Source organism: Bos indicus, chromosome 1, assembly GCF_029378745.1.
Source record: "Bos indicus isolate NIAB-ARS_2022 breed Sahiwal x Tharparkar chromosome 1, NIAB-ARS_B.indTharparkar_mat_pri_1.0, whole genome shotgun sequence".
In the NCBI taxonomy this organism is placed as follows: Eukaryota; Metazoa; Chordata; class Mammalia; order Artiodactyla; family Bovidae; genus Bos; species Bos indicus.
The window spans coordinates 72,496,021-72,512,865 of NC_091760.1; positions in this window are offsets into that span (position 1 = coordinate 72,496,021).

Here is a 16,845-nt window from a genome sequence, read left to right on the forward strand (position 1 = left end):
TAAGGATACTTGTGTTTTCTGCACGGTTATTTGTGGTGGGAGTTGGGGGCTACCTGACTTTTTACCACTGAGTTGAGAAATCAAATACAGAGAGTACATACCTGGGAATTCTTTACGGTAAGATTGTAGCAAATGATCAGATATACACACAGAAGCATGGATGGATCTGGAGAACAATGAAAAGAATGGGGCAGGGGAAGAACAAAGAAAAGAGATATAATGAAGGAATAGTAACGTAAATTAAAAATATTGCAAACACAGGGAACTATACCCAATATCTTGTAATAAACTATAATGGAAGAGAATCTGAAAAAGAATATGTGTGTGTGTGTGTGTGTAACTGAATCACTTTGCTGTACACCAGAAACTAACACAATATTGTAAATCAACTGTATTTAAAAAAAAAAAAACTAAATACTGCAAGCAAATACTGTTTGTATGAAAGCAAACAAAAGGATACATACTAAATACTTAAGAATCACCACGGGTGACAGAGGGGAATGGGATTGTGGGATGGGGAGTAAAAGGAACAAGGAAGTGAATTCTAGAGAGGGGTCTTCCCAGGACCAATGATCTAGGCTGGCTCCACAGCTCCATGAAACAAGTCAGATTAATTCAACTCTGTACACCTGCTTTTTAAAACAAGCGGCAGCAGCAACCACCACTTGAGCCCTGGAAAAGCAAGCTCCTGTTTTCCACCTCCGCTTTCTCTGAGATCTCTCCTAAAAGGTCACAGGCTGAGTCACTGGAAAACCGAAGGGCCTGCTACACACTGCTCTCCGCTCTTACCTGCAAATGAAATGACAGCCACCTCCTATCTTCAGCGGGATGAAAAGGTTGGCACCTGGATAAAGGTTCATGCATCTCCCAGGCAGAAGGAATCTTTGCTCAGAGGATGCTTTTCACTATCTAAACCTTGAACTTTCCCACCTGTGATTCCAATCAAAGTCATCACCTTAACTGAAATGCAATAGGCAAAACAGCCACTGCCCCACTTTGATCAGGACTGGTATGAAAGTTAGAGGAAACACAACCAGTTTGGAGTGTTGTCTTAGATCTTGCCCACCTCTGAGAGGGCCCCGAACAGAGAGATGATGTCCCACTGGGAAATGGACTTGCTTTGGCCCACTCGTCTGGCAAGCCCTCTCTGCTCATGAGGAATGGGTGAGGTGTGAGCTCCCCTTGTGAAATCTACCCTGCATGACCCGTCAGCCCCAGAAAAACTGGAGATCCTGAGAGAAATGGAAGAATAATGAGGCTTATGAGTTGGTCTTGGGTCCCCTTCCCCACGGTGGCTATTCCAAACCCCAGTTGCTGTCCCTGAAGTCCCTAACACTATATCCCACTAGTGATTGGAGAACAAGTTCAGGTTACCAGTCCGAAGGGAGGAACACAGAGATTAAGATCCAGGGATACAAAGGAGAGCTGAGCTGGGAAGTGAGAGAAGCCCTGCCTCTCAGGCTCAAAAGGTAGACCCAGAATGTAAAGGTGGCTCTAAGCCCTGCTCTGAACCTTTCCACCACTAGGCCCTGACTCCCAGGTTAACCCTTCCTTGCCCAGGGCATGCCTGTCTCAGTTAGCACTATAGAAAAGGTCTCTTCCATCTACTGGCCTTGTGTTCACAAGCAAGGCTCTGCAATAAATAGGATCCTAGGCAAAATGAGAATCCCAGGATACATGGCAAGAGAGTTGGTGTGGGTATCATTTTTATCATGTTCTTTTTCTAGGCCCAGAAAGTAAACTTCCGTGTCTGCTTTAAGTTTTAATTCAGGAAAGTTCAGAGTAAGATGGATCTTGCTATTTAAAGACTTCTGGGACTTTCCTGGTGGTCCATAGGTTAAGAATCTGTCTTGCAATGCCAAGGATGCAGGTCCAATCCCTGGTGGGGAGACTAAGATCCACATGACTCAGAGCTATTGTCATGATATGTCTGCATATCTGTCTTCACCACTGGACTGTTAACTCCTTGAGGACAGAGGCTACGCTCCACCTCACTTAGCTTCCTATCCCTAATGCTTAACACAAGGGCTGGCATAGAGGAGGTTTTGCATATTTGCTCAATGAAGTGACTGATTAATGGATGGCTAAATGAATTAATACTATTAATGGCTAATATTAATTAATTAGTGATTAATACTAATAATGGATAAATGAAATATAGTAATATTCCCAGAGGAAAAAAATTAAGGGAACTGATTTTATTGGCCTAAACTGGTATTAAAGTTTCACCAACACAAAAAATTGATGTAGAAGTGACAGAAATCTTGGGAGGAAGTGACCATGTCATCCTCGGGTTCTCCAACGTCTTATTTGGCAGCAAATATTTAATGAGCACCTCCTCTGAGATAGACACACTGCCAGGCTCTAGGACAAGATAGACAAGACACAATTCCTACCTTTCAGGAGCTCCCAGAGTAGCTGGTGATGAGTGCTCTGACAATGTACAGAGGCTGCTGTGAGGGGCTGCGGGTGGGAGCAGGAAGGATTCCTGAGAGGGAGGGTGCCTGGACTGAAGGCATCAGGAGAAAGGGGTCAGGTCAGGAGAGAGAAGGTCCTATACAGAAGGATGCCCAGGCAGAAGCCCAGAGGTGTGAGGGCACAGGAGTTCGGGAGTATTCTGCTTGGGGAGTGGAAGGGAGTAATAGCAATGGAAACAAAGTCCTGCTAAGTAAGGAATTGAGATTTTACTTTGAAGGCATGAGGGAGCTCCTGAAAGAATCCTAAAATACCCTGATGATCAGAGTGGCATAGTAGAACATTGTTTTGGTGGTGTAGAAAATGGATTGGAGAAACAGGACTGCTATAAGAGAGATGAGTTAGGAGACTATTTAGAATATACTTGGAAAGCAGATGGACAGAATAGACTTCAAAGACATTAAAGAGTAGCTGCCAGAACTCAGTCACCTCACGTGCACACTGGCTCTCAGGCTTCCGGTTTGGATGACCGCTTGGTAGAGACACCATCACCCAAGGGGGCAAACAGGCTGAGAAGCAGGCTTGGGAGTGAAGACAATGAGTTCAGAGGGGAGTCTGAGGGCCTGGGGGTCATCTAGGCCGATCCTCAAGGAAGATGAACATGTGAGTCAGGAGCTCAAGGAAGGGAACTGGCCATGATACCAACCAGGGGGAGGCTCTAGGGGGCACAGGCAGAGGGTGAAAAAGCAGGAGTGTGCCAGTCACCCAGGGAGAGGAATGGGGTGGGGGGAGAAAACAGTTATCTGAGAGTCTCCATAATCTTTTGTGTAGATTTCCAAACATTTTAAAGAATCCTCTAGGTGCCTCAGAGTTATTACTGTGTCTCAAAGCAAATACAGCAATGCATGAAGAAAGCAATTACAGAAAAACGACAGAAGGGAGCGAGGAGCCCGATTTTCAGATGTCCTTTGTGGATAGCAACAAAACGACACGGAAGGAGCTTCATGAAAGAAAGAGGAAGGCATCTGGATGAATGGTGTTTTGCTTATCTGAAATGATGCCCAGGGCCTGACCTGCACCCCCGTCCCCACTCCCAGGTCCAACATTAAGGAGTGGGCTTCTGAGGAAACTGCAGCCTTGCCTCCCTGGCTGCTTCAGCCTTGAAATCTTTGCAAGATACAGGCATCTGAGACACATGATGGCCCGATCAAGCCACATGCCTGTATAAAGCTGCTTCCTAGCTGTGAGGAATAAAAATCAATATTTTAAAATCTGAATTATTCAGATACCGTACCCTGGAGGTGATTCATAACCTCTGGAGCGCCTCAGTAGGAGAACAGCGATGGAGGGCTTGCATGAACGTGGCTGAGCCCACAATTTCCCATGCAATCAGTCAGAGGGCTGACAAAAGATTAAATAACAGAATTGTTCTTACAGTGTCCTGAGGAGTGCCCCGAGGAGCTGGGATGCTCCTGCTAAGAAGCCTAGACTATCATAGTAAGGAGAGAAGCGGCCTGCCCTTATGAAGGAGCAGAAGGTCCCCTGGGCTCTCCAAGGGCTGGTGTCTTCAAGGACTCCTGGGTCCTTTGCACGAGGGAGTACAGGTTAAGCTGGGAGACAGAGCATTCTTCCAAGTATCCCTTTTTAAAATAAAATGTAAGAGCTCCCCAAATCGCCATGTCACGTAGGCACTTAAACCTGCTGCTGGGGCTGGGCAAGGCCTGGGCTATCAAGACCATGGACTTGTCTGCACTGACTTAGGGGAGGGGGATGAAGAAGGAGTGTGAATGGTTTGGTGACAGTTGATCTCACAAAGGGAGAAAGCACCAGAACCCACTCTAGAGAGAGGGAGGCAGCGCATGCTCACTGGTCTAGGAAGGGTAAAGACCTGAGTTTTGAGTCCTTGTCTCTACCACAATTTGACCTTGGATGAGACAGTTAGCTTTCTCAGCCTCAGATTCTGTAACACCAAAATACTTAATCCCCTGCTTACTGGGTTCTTAGGAAGATCAAATGAATATAAGCAGAAACTCCTTGCTGTCCCCTCACATTGTGCGTTAGTTGGGATATTACTTTGGTTGTTCTAACAGAGGGACCAAAATAACAATGGCTTAAATGAGATAGGAGTTTATTTTTCTCATATAAAATTCCGAACTACTGTGGCTGCTCTGGTCTGAGAGGTCATCAGAGGCCCGAGTACCTTCTATCTGACCATCAAGAGTGTCATCGTTCTTTCCTTACTCTGAGAAAGCTTCCTGCCACTGCCACACCACCAGTAGTAGAAGGGCAAAGGAGGGCTAGCCCCTTCCCCAAGGCCAGGACTTTATACACCACCTCTTCTCATTTCCCACTGCCCAGACCATGGTCACATAGTCACAGTTCAGTTCAGTCACTCAGTCGTGTCTGACTCTTTGTGACCCCGTAGACTGCAGCACAATAGGCTTCCCTATCTATCACCAACTCCCGGAGCTTGCTCAAACTCATGTCCATCAAGTTGGTGACGCCATCCATCCTCTGTCGCCCCCTTCTCCTGCCTTCAATCTTTCCCAGCATCGGGGTCTTTTCCAGCGAGTCAGTTCTTCACATCAGGTGGCCAGAGTATCATCTGGCTCTAAGAGAGGCTAGGAAGTATAAGTGTTTCCTGGGAAGTCACAGACTGAACAGAAAATTCTGTGGTTACAGAAGCAGAGGAGATAGATATTAAGGGGCAATTTGCAGTCCCTGCCACCCTCACTTTGTCTAACTCTCAGATCTTGCATTTATGTCACTTCCGTCAGGAGGCCTTGCTCAACTCCCCAGGATACTTAGATGCCCCTCCCTTTGCTCCCTTACATCATTTTGGCTTGCTGTCAGTTTTTCTGTCTGGAATGTAACCTCCAGGAGTGTGGGCTGTGTCGTTCTTCCTCCCTGCCGTCCCCAGAGCTGGCCCCAGAGTGGACTCGAGACACATCTGCGCTAAGGAGGTCTGTCACCACAGGACCTTGGGATGTCCTTGGGGTGGCACTCGGTAGCTTTGAGCCACCAGTGCTCTCCAACCCAGGATTTGCTTGGAGTAAAACTGGTACCTCCTGCTGCTTCCCAGGCAAGGGGTGAGGAGGGGCAAGTCGTTGCCCTAAGGACTTTTCTTTTCACCCCTTAGTCCTCACCTTGTGTCGGTCTTTAGTAGTGTGGCCATTCCTCATCAGAGCTCTTGGGTGGGCAACTGAGTCATGATGAACGCTGGCTCTGCAGCTCTGTCTTTCAGATCTGAGAGTGAACAGGTGGGGGAAGAGCTTTCCCTAGCACAGTGGCCAGAATGGAGGATGCAGGTGGAGACTTGGTTTTTCATTCCCAGTCTCCACAATGCAGCTCCCAGCCTGAAGCCTATGCTGCAAGGAGGGGAGGGGACCTTAGAGAGGACATCCTGGGGTAGTCGGCCTGCACCCCTATGGGGAAAAATGGCCCCCCACAGTCTGGACCGCACAAACCCACAGTTCAGTCCTTGAGCAGCTTCTTGGGTCTCCACGTTAGTACCCTCCAGCTCACACCTGATTTGACATAAACCTCATCATTTTTTAAGAAATCTCTTTCTTCTTAGCTCATTTTCTCTGTTACCAAGATTTCTTTAGGGATCCCAGGAAATATGACTCTGGTTCCCGTGTGGAGGGGAGGTCCGCCCCAGGACTGATCTCCAAACCCCCTGACACATTCTCTTCATCCTCTGTGTCTTCCTTTGATTGGAACTAGAGGCTGACCAGGCCTGAGCTCTGAGTGACCAGCCCTTTTTGGCAGTCTCTGGAGCCACTGAGGGGAAAGTCACCAGACACCAAGCCCTAGGAGTTGCTGGGTGCTCACATTACACTGATACATATAATGAGCTTATTCAAGACCCAAGTTCAAATTTCCCTATTTGTATTTTTCCAGAGAGCTTGGAGAGAGCAGCCATATCCTGCCAGCCGCCCCTAGGAACTCGGCTGCCCCTCCCCCCATGGCTGGCATCAGGGGAATCTTTTCCCTCCAGACTGTGGCCCTGGGTTGAGCTGGGAACAGACAGGACTGCAGTTTCATTCCAGTAGCTGGGTTTTTTCCCCCATAAAATGGCTGTGTCCCTTTTAGTCCCTGCCAGTCTCCTCTCTTGGACAGGCTGTAGGTTAAATAAATCAACTGACCAGACTTTTCTCTCTGGGGGTTCTGGGCTGGCAATTCCTCCTACTTGCTTCAGCTTGTTTGAGGGAACAAAGAGTAGTTAAGAAGGGATTAACTTTTCCCTCTGTTGGTTTCTCAGAATAATTCCATTTTTAATTCAGGGATTAAGGTTTCTCTTGGAACCCTGCTTCTTTCCCGGTTCTTTACTGACTGTCCATAGAGCTACAGAAAGTTTCCCTGCACCCACCGTGGGGAGTGTCCGTCACTCACCTTTACAGCATGGCATCTTGCATCCCTGACTCTTGGATTCACGCATTTCTCTCCAGCCCAAACCCTGGACTGGGCCTCTGAAACTCCAAGTAACATTCTATTAATAAAGTTATTTCCCCAAGCAGTCTTATCTTCTGGGAAGAGAATATATTCATCAACTTATACACATAGTATGGTCCACATTAAAATTTGATAGTGAAGGGTGGTGGAATTTTGTATGGGAGTTGGGATTTCTGGGTTCTCCTCCTACTTCTGGCATTAGCTAGGGTGACCTTGAGAAAGTCATTTCACTTGGCTGAGCCTTACAGACACCTCTGTAACGTAAGAGGTTCCTTCCAGTGCTAATATTCTAGCATCTATAATAAATAATCTTGCAATTCACATGACACTTGATCATCATGAATATGCACAGAGGAAGACTTGACCTGGGGGTATAAGGTAATTATAATGAGGAGAGGATCCTGAAGCACCTGGCCTTAACAGCTAGTTACTCCAGACTGCTGCTGCTGCTGCTGCTAAGTCGCTTCAGTTGTGTCCGACTCTGTGTGACCCCATAGACGGCAGCCCACCAGGCTCCCCCGTCCCTGGGATTCTCCAGGCAAGAACACTGGAGTGGGTTGCTATTTTCTTCTCCAATGCATGAAAGAGAAAAGTTAAAGTGAAGTCGTTCAGTTGTGTCTGACTCTTCGCGACCCCATGGACTGCAGCCCACCAGGCTCCTCCGTCCATGGGACTTTCCAGGCAAGAGTACTGGAGTGGGGTGCCATTGCCTTCTCTGTACTCCAGACTAGATCTTGCTGTATCTGTGCTCTTCGTAGAGAAGGATCTAATGGATTAATGGAGACCAGTGGTAACTGGGACCAGGCTCAGAATGAACAGACCAGATGCCTGATATCCCGGGATCCATACCCTTCCATTCTTATTCCCCAGAAGGGCACCAGGTTTCTCTATAGTCTCATGTTGAGTAGAGGTCTGAACTAGAATCAACTGGTGCCTGGGTCAGGGTCAGGATGGGGTGGGGCAAGGTTCAAGACAGACCATCATAAGCCCTGTCTCACTGAGGTCTCTGCCAACAGAAGCACCACTCCCAGCAGCCCCGGGACTATTCCACACCAGGCTCACCCCTCCCTGCCTGAAGTGTGGCCTAAAAGGTAGGTTTGGCTGTGCTTAGAACAAGTGATGTTTGTACTAGGCAACAATATCACTCAGCAGCACTGTGTCAGTGACTTCAGCTTTCCAAAAACCTGGAAAGAAAACTGCTCTCCAAACAAGCGCGATATATTTGAAAGTTTTCAAAAAGGAGCTGGGTCTGTTTTCCAGAGGAGGGAAGAGGGAGCTGTAAATGTGGTAATTAGAAACAGACCTTTCTTGCATTCTTTAAAGCCATGGAGATGCTATAAGGCTTGCAGATCAGACCTCTTTGTGAGAAGGACCATTTGGGGACATGTGAACTTGGCAGACAGATTCAGGAAAGTAGGCTCTGCCTCAGCAGGGAAGTTGCAGACCTGCAGCAGCCAGGATGTCTTTTCTGAAGTGTGGTTGTGCCCAGTAAACAGAGTGGCCTTCAGGATTGGCCCAGGGTGTCTGTTTGGGGGGCAGGAAGTTGGGTGCGGTGGAATAGGAAAACATCTTTAAGATGGGTGCTTCAGGTTGTCATGGACTTCTCGAGAAGATGCCACAGTGTGGTCCCAATGTCAGCATGAGGAGGTTGTGTCCTGGGTCTGATCTCAGTTGTTACCCCCACCCCCCACCCCGGCCGAGTACTACAGTTAGACCATTGGCTTTCATCCAGGCTCCCTCAATGGAGAGAATGCAGAGTGAATCATGACTACCTCACACAAACAGCCCTGGCTTTGCTAGAAACATGATGGATGTGAAGCTGATTGCTGAAGTGTCTTTGGCCAGATTTATTTATGTTAATTGTTTCATGACCTCCCAAATCTGGCTAATCTATGTAGCACTGGAACAGTCTACTTTTCACTATATAGATATAGCTTCTTGTTGACTTTATTTGACTTAAACTGTGACTATGTTAAGTTTTATACAAATATTTAATTGTCAGTCATTACACAAGAGAATTTTTCACTCCTTAATTTTGCTTACATTTAAAACAGTGATTCACATCCATGGCTGCACATTGATATAACCAGGGAAACTTTATAAAAATCCCCATGCCTCAGGCCCACCTCCAGAAAAAAAATCTATTTTAATTGATTTGAAGTGGGGCATGGGCATTGATTTCTTTTAAAGGTCCCCAGATGATTCTAATTGCAGCCAGGATTGTGAAACATTGTTCTGAATGATGCCTGAGAAAAGTGCTAATTTAGTCGGGAGAGGGGAAACAGTCAAATGAGATCTAAGCTTGAATTAACTGGCTTGTTTTGTCAGTATTCAGCCCAGTATCTGGATAGGAACAAAGCCAAGATTACAGTGCAGTTATGTAAGGTTTGGAGGGTAAGCCACTTCTCCTAAAACTGACTTATTACTGTATGTTTATTTCATCTAGAACAACACTTTGGAAATATTGGGCGGGAAACTCATGTTCTGTGAATAGAGTCCCTTAATATTCAGTAATACTTCTTCCATGTTCTGAATGGATAGGAGATAATAAATAATTATATTTAAAATAATCTGCAGTGAAAATGTTTCTGGTAATACCTGTTCATAATGAGCCAAATGGCACAGATTTATATTGCTTTGAATTTCAAGACATCACTGGTGATTTACAATGACCAGAGGCCCAAATCACCATCTCTTGCCCCTCAGATGAACTTTCGGGCAGTGTGTCTGAAGGTGGAGTGGAGAAAACAATTCAGGTAGAAGAGAACTGAACAAAGGCAAATCACTGAATACTTACTTGAGCTCGTTAGCAGACTGGGACTGATCACCTCTCAGCGGGATGATTCAGGGGTCCCAAATGGTTGGAATCTTTGTTTTCCCTTCTCTGAGAAAGAGAGGTCCATTAGCTCTCATGCTGTCTTAGAGCTTAATTTGTTGTTTTTTTCCCCCTGCCACTATTGAGGGGACAGTACATTCCAAAAGTTAGAGGATGGCTAAGGGAAATTTACCCTCTTTGTAGGATATCATTAAACATATGGTGTCTGGGGGATGGGGGGATGGGGAAAACCATTAGCAAGCAGGAGCCAAGAGAGGGATTAGCTCATAAAAGAGAAGGCTGTTGAGAGCAGTTTGGGCTAGATACAGGAGGAGCTGCCAGGTAGAGACCCAAGCTTGGGAATTAAAACTCAGCTCTCAGTGTGTTTTAAAAGAGTTATCAACGTGAGGGTAAAGTTAGGAACTGACCTCAGGAAGGAGACGCATTAAACTTATCAGGGACCAAAACCCCTAAAGCTGCAGTACCTGGCACCATTCTCTGGGCAGGGTGGTGGGTGGGGGGATTGCTGATGCCTGGACAGGGTATCTGGCTGCCCCCAACTGGTGTCGGGGATACTGCGTGTAAGAATACAGGCTGAAGTACTCAGGGGGTCACCTGATTCCATGTTTGCAGAGGCAAGAAGGTGACATTTAAGGCTTAAATGGTGCTACCTTTTATAAGTAAATAACTACCTGGAGAGAGGACTAAGCCAGGTGCTTGACATTTTCTAGCTGATTTTGTTTTGGAAGAACCCCAGATTACCTTTCACTCCCATCAAGCTCTCTGCCAACCTCCTGGTGGAAAGGGAATCCCCAGGACCATTGTGGTGCCTGAATTATGCTCAGTCAGCCCATGACTTAGCCTGTTGTTCCTTCCCTAGCTCTATGTCTTCCCCTTCTCCAGGTCTGTGTGGGATAAGAAAGACTTTGATCGAGGTTTTTAGGCTGCGAATAAGCATATTAAAAGGCAGAGACATTACTTTGCCAACAAAGTTCTGTCTAGTCAAGGCTATGGTTTTTCCAGTAGTCATTTATGGATGTAAGAGTTGGACTAAAAAGAAAGCTGAGTGCTGAAGAATTGATGCTTTTGAACTGTGGTGTCGGAGAAGACTCTTTGAGAGTCCCTTGGACTGCAAGGAGATCCATCCAGTCCATTCTAGAGGAGATCAGTCCTGAATATTCATTGGTAGGACTGATGTTGAAGCTGAAACTCCAATACTTTGGCCACCTGATGTGAAGAACTGACTCATTTGAAAAGACCCTGATGCTGGGAAAAATCAAAGGCAGAAGGAGAAGGGGACGACAGAGGATGAGATGGTTGGATGGCATCACCAACTCAATGGACATGAGTTTGAGTAAACTCTGGGAGTTGGTGATGGACAGGGAGGCCTGGCGTGCTGCAGCCGTGGGGTCGCAAAGAGTCGGACATGACTGAGTGACTGAACTGAAGCTAAGTGCATCTGATTGGCAATGTAAACGACAGCAAAACGATAAAGGAGAAGGAGGCTGCCTAAATGTGGATTGAAGAAGAAATTTAGGAGACTGAATCCTAGGGAGATCCTGTTTCTCATGGCCCTTGCCTGATGGTTGTGGATTAAATATAAACACCTAACCTACACTGGAGGCGGAATTCAACTTCTTTACCAAATAATCAAAATATTAGTATTTGTTATATGCAGGTAGATCTCTATCTGCCAGCTTATCTCCTTCTACAATCCCTGCCCAGCCCCAGACAGGGCAAACCACCTCTCCTCTGTGCTCCCTAAGCAGTGCCTCGGTGGGTGTTATTGAGCTTGTTGCCTGAGACTGTGGTTGGCAGGGAAAGTGAATCTCCCAGGCTCTGATGGACCGGTATCTTACTTATCCAGCATCCTCAGCAGTAGAAGGCTCTCGGTGAATGTCTGTTGAATGAACCTCTGCATTCATGTATTCCATCTATCATTTCTAATAAACACTGAAAGCCAAAGGACAAAGATGGAGTAATCGGGAAATAGAGAAAGAGGTATCTGATAATAATAAAGTAGAAGTATAGGGTTGAAACATATTATTGAACCATTCACAGAAAGTTAACTTCTCTTTCTCTACCCACGACATCTGCAAAGAAGGAGGTTCAGTGGACAGGTTTATGGCTGAGTGTCCAGGGACCTTGAGGAAGAGTCAGGGAAGCTGTCTTTTGTCTGACTCTCTGACCTGGGGCAAGTCCCCTCTCATGGAATGAGAAGATTATCCCAGATGACCTCCCAAGGTCCTTACACTTCTGTCATTTTGTAATCTTATACATCTAGCACCATAATCCTAAGGCAATTCTTATGACTCATAAGATTCCATTTTGTGTGTATGTGTGTGTGTGTATATATATATATACTGCAACTTCTTTATTGTATTATTTTATTCCTCCAAGGTATTGGAGGAAGCACTTTACCATGGTTTGAGGGCCTGAGAACACAGCACAGAGTGCACCAGGCCTGCATTTACCCACCAGCCCTCAGCCCTCTAGGACCCAAGTGAGGTTCAGCGTCAAAAGACTCAGTGTCACACGTGCCAGACCACAGCTGCTCAAAATAGGAAAATTCTTGTTAGGAAATGACCACAGCCCCCTGGAACTGTGGAAAACATTGCCTCAGACAAAAAGGACGTTTCCAATGGAAAAAAAATCAGCAGGAGTATTATGTGTGCTAATGCGGTCAGCCCAGGCAGTTCTCAGCAAATCCTGCCTACTCAGGCCCTTGGCTTTAGGGCAGTTCTTTTCCACCCGACACTGGGTCCTAATGATAAATGCAGGCTCTCACCTCTTCTGGCCCCAGCTGTCTCAAAAATCAGACTTGGAAATCATTTTCAAATTTATCTTTAGACTGCCTTTTAAATGCTTCCTCCAGAGGAAAAAATCGCAAAATGCTTTCACTAGAATGGGTTTTAGAGATCATCTCATGACCCTAATTTAATCCCCTGTCTGTGGAGAAATACAATGTCCCAGGTAGGGAAATGTCTTACTCAAGGTTACATAGACAGGTCAAGGGGAAGAGTCCTGATGCCTACTTCAAGTTCTTTCCATTTTCACATTGCCTCCAGCCACAGGGCCAATTTCTCTGCTTCCTTCTCATGCAGCTGTTTCCAAACCAACCAACCTGCCAATCAGGTAAGCAACCTGTAAGTGCTTCCTATGAGCCTAGGACTATGAACTCTGTGACAGATTATGTCTTTACTGTCCCAAAGTGCAATAGTAACACTCACCTTTTGGCACAGAGCAGACGTGGCCTGCATGGGTGAGTCTTCCTTTGCTCTCTGGAACTTAGAGTTCCACTTTTTCCATGAAAAACATCTAGAGTTGGTTGGACAGAATTGTATATTTTTGAGTGGGTCAGATCCCAATTCTGGGGCAGGATGGCTTAGGTCTAGGTGATGCTCCAAACATGCAGGGAGCAACACCAGCAGAGAGGAGGTCCAAGCCAGCACAGGTGCAAACCCAGCTGCCCGCCCTGCTCAGCCCTCTTGTCTGCTGAGGCCACACCCGCTCTTCCTGCGGTTTCAAGGCTGGACCAAGTGCAGCCCTTGCCCAGCTAATGCTCTTCAGGTTCACTCCCTCCAGATAGCAATAACTCTTTTCCTTCTTAGGCCACCATAGACAAGGATTGAATTTTTACCCATGTAAATACATTAAATATTTAATATAACAGATAACATAGACATTTATACATATGTGTATGTATGGTCAGGCCATTCAAGATGGCAATTGGTCTCTGTTCACCTGCTGCTTGACCAAGCCCTGCTTTGCTCACATGACTATCCAATCCTCTTAATCATATAGGACTTACTTTGTCCCTGGTAACTAATGAGCCCACCTGACAGCAATTCCACCCTATAAATGGTAGCTCCTTCTCCCCTGATTGGTGAAGACTGCTGCCACGTCCTGCCTATCTCATGCTACACGTAGTGGGGTGTAGCTCCAGGACACTTGTAAGACCCCCTGTCCAATAAACCGTTGATGTCTCTGGGCTTTTCCTTTGGTCTCTGGGCAACTATAAGGCTTGCAGTTCTATGGGGTACAGCCCAACACTTTTATGTTTACAAATGCTTGCACCATAAAGTTATTTAAGAAAACATTTTTTGAATTACTTATTCACAGATATCTCTTGGAAGTTCTTTGCTGTTCATCTTACTGCTGTCCAAAAATAGTACGATCTGTTCTTCTTAAATTTGCTGCCATATAGTAGGAAATGATCCCCTTGGTAGAAATAATCCATTTTAAGAGGAAACATTTACTAAAATAGAATTGAAAGAAATACCAGAAATGATAACATTTATAGATTAGAGATTTATAAAGTAAAATTTAAAACACCTTTGTAGTAGAAAACTTGCAAAATACTTTTTAAGAATCTGCAAGCCCATCAGCTAGCACGGAGCCATCTAATTTGGCTGTGTTAACCATCACATTGCCATGAGCGCTTGAAATGTGAAAATCTGAATGAGATGCGCTGTTGGTATAATATACACCCTGGATTTTGAAGATTTTGTACAAAAGTATAAAATCATTAATAACTTTAAAAATACTTATGTGCTTAAAATTATAATATTTTGGACATTAAACAAAATCATTAATTTCACCTGTTTTTTAATGCAGTTACTAAAAACCTTAAAATGACATGTGTCACTCACATTACATTTCTATTTGACTGCTAGGTCTAGAGAAAACGCTGCTAATATTTTGATGTATTTCCCCCATTGTGTGTGTCCGCAGTTGAGAAGTCCAGCTCCTAGTTACAAACCCATGTGTGATTTTTCAGGCCTGATCCCCAGGCAAGGCTTTCCCTGACAGCCACACCAGGAAAGCTGTGGTCCTGGCCCCAGCCTTGGCATGCAGCTCGGGCATCCCAGTCTCTGAAGAGAGAGTCGCAGCCTAGTCTCGGGCCTCTTGGCCAGTCAAGCCCTTCATATATTTACATCCCTAACCCTGGTGTCTTCATGCCCAGGTCTCCTTCCCTGAGGTCTTGGGCGGAGGTCTTCCAGGCACCTCAGCTGAGACCTGTGTGTGGAGTGGAGGCCTTGCCACTTCTCCCCACGGGGACTCAGGACTCAGTACACATCCACTCTTAGTTCTCCCCTCCCCGACTCTAGGGTCTGTAAAGCTGCCAGAGCCTCTTATTCAGGACCCCTTCAACACTGAGATTAGCCCACATCAGTGCTGATCCACCTGGGCCTCTACCAAGGTGTCATTTCATGGAGAAAATGAAACAGGAGGAAGTTAGCGCCTTCTCGGGTTCAGCCTCCTGCTTATACTATCACGGCAAGTGATTAAAGGCTTCACTGTTACTTTCATTTTGGCTCATTGTTGCTTCAATCAGCTGTTCTGACACCTGACAGCTCAGCTTGCTCTTCCAGCTCAGCTGAGCTCCTGACAGTATTTCTCTTTTAAACAAAATGGGGGTCTTACTGAAATATGATTTTCTGTCTATATCGGTCAGGATTCCTACAGGAGACAGTCAAATTAGGATAATTCAAGGAGGTTTTATTTATAAAGGGGCTAATTAGCAAAGATAGGTTGGAGTATGGGACAATCACAAAGGACAGTTTAGAAACCCAGGGCGAGCAGAGCAGAGCTGCTGCCATCCCTGAGTCTGACGGGATAAGGAGAGGGAGAGGGCCTCGGAACCAGAAAAGAGAGCTGTACAGAGCTGGGATGCTCCGAAAGGAAGGAAAGCGCCAGATTGAGGCCATGTCATAGGATGGAGCAGGGGAAATAAATACCTCATTTCTCTCTCCTCCTTCCCTCTAACTCTGAGGTTGTCCATTGGCTAAAACCAATCAGAAGCCAGAGGACATGGAACCCCTGTGGCTGTGGTCCTCTCTCAGTGCAGAAAGCAGAGTAGAGACAGGGGAAAGTGAATGTAGCCAGTTTGGTATCTGACACTTTCCTCACATGGCATTGCCCTAGGTCATACATAGCCTGTTAACCCGATTTCCTTCCCAATGTCACCAGCGTCTCATCCTAACCCCTACACTACTGAGCAGGCACAGTCTACAGGATACCCAGCCCAAACACCTTAATCCGATTTGGGTTTCTAGCCTGGGGTACTGTTTGATGCTGTGTGTGTGTACACAGGCATGTATGTACTGCAAATGTGCAGTGTTATAATCTCCATCCCTCCTAGAACATGCTTCCTTCAATATTAACCCTGAGTAGGAACACCCAGAGCCTACATGCGTGTGGCTTTGCACAGGTGAGACCCTCTGGTGGGCTGGTTCCTTTGAATCCTGCCCTGGTTCCCACCCACCCCAGAGTCTTCTTTCTTTCCTTGTCCAACATGAGTCGCCCACCCACCCCCACTTCAGTACTGTTTCTCCTCAGTGGATGATCACAAGCGACTGGTGCCCTCCCAGACATCGGTACTCCGCCAAGAGCGGGGTCTGGGAAAGGGTGATCTTCCTAGGCTAAGAGGTTCAGAATGAAGTGAATCCTCCTGGGACAGTGTGCAGCCCTCCCAATTCTCGAATTGAATCTTTAATTGTCTAGTTCAAGTTTGCTAGGAAATTAGATGAAGAGACTACCCAGGCTAAACAGTCCAGGAGCAGAGGTCCCTGGAAGGCAGCAGGGAGTGAGTGGACTGCACGTGACGAGATAGGGTCGACCTTCCTCTTTTATCATCTGTCTACAAAGCCAATGGATGCTGAATTGCCAGGCAAGGGGCTCCAGGGTCAGCTAGTGGCTGTGCTCAGGTACAAGAAAGCCTATTTGCAAAGGAAACAGGAGAGAAGGTATAATGCCATGGTGGGGATGTGGCGAGCAGAAGGCAGTCATTTTATAGAACAGGAAACAATCTGTTGCGGGGATTATTATACCTCAGGAAGAAGAAAAGACAATTTGAATTTTGGGGGAGAAGGCAATTTGAACATAAACTGATGAGGGTGCCATCTGAAGGAGCGTTCATTTTGTGCTTGGCAAAGCCCTGAACATGTAGGAGGACCCACAACCACCAAGGGCAAGCCCAAGGGACAAAGAAGACTTTCTGGCTGGGAGGGAGGTGAACGACCAGTGGTGATGTCCTCCCAGCACAAAGGGGGCACCTGGCACATTGATGCCAGACTGGTCATCAGTGTCTGCCCAGTCCCCTGACATCACTAGCATATGCAGCTTTATATGCCTTCATTCATCCCCTCATTCATTCG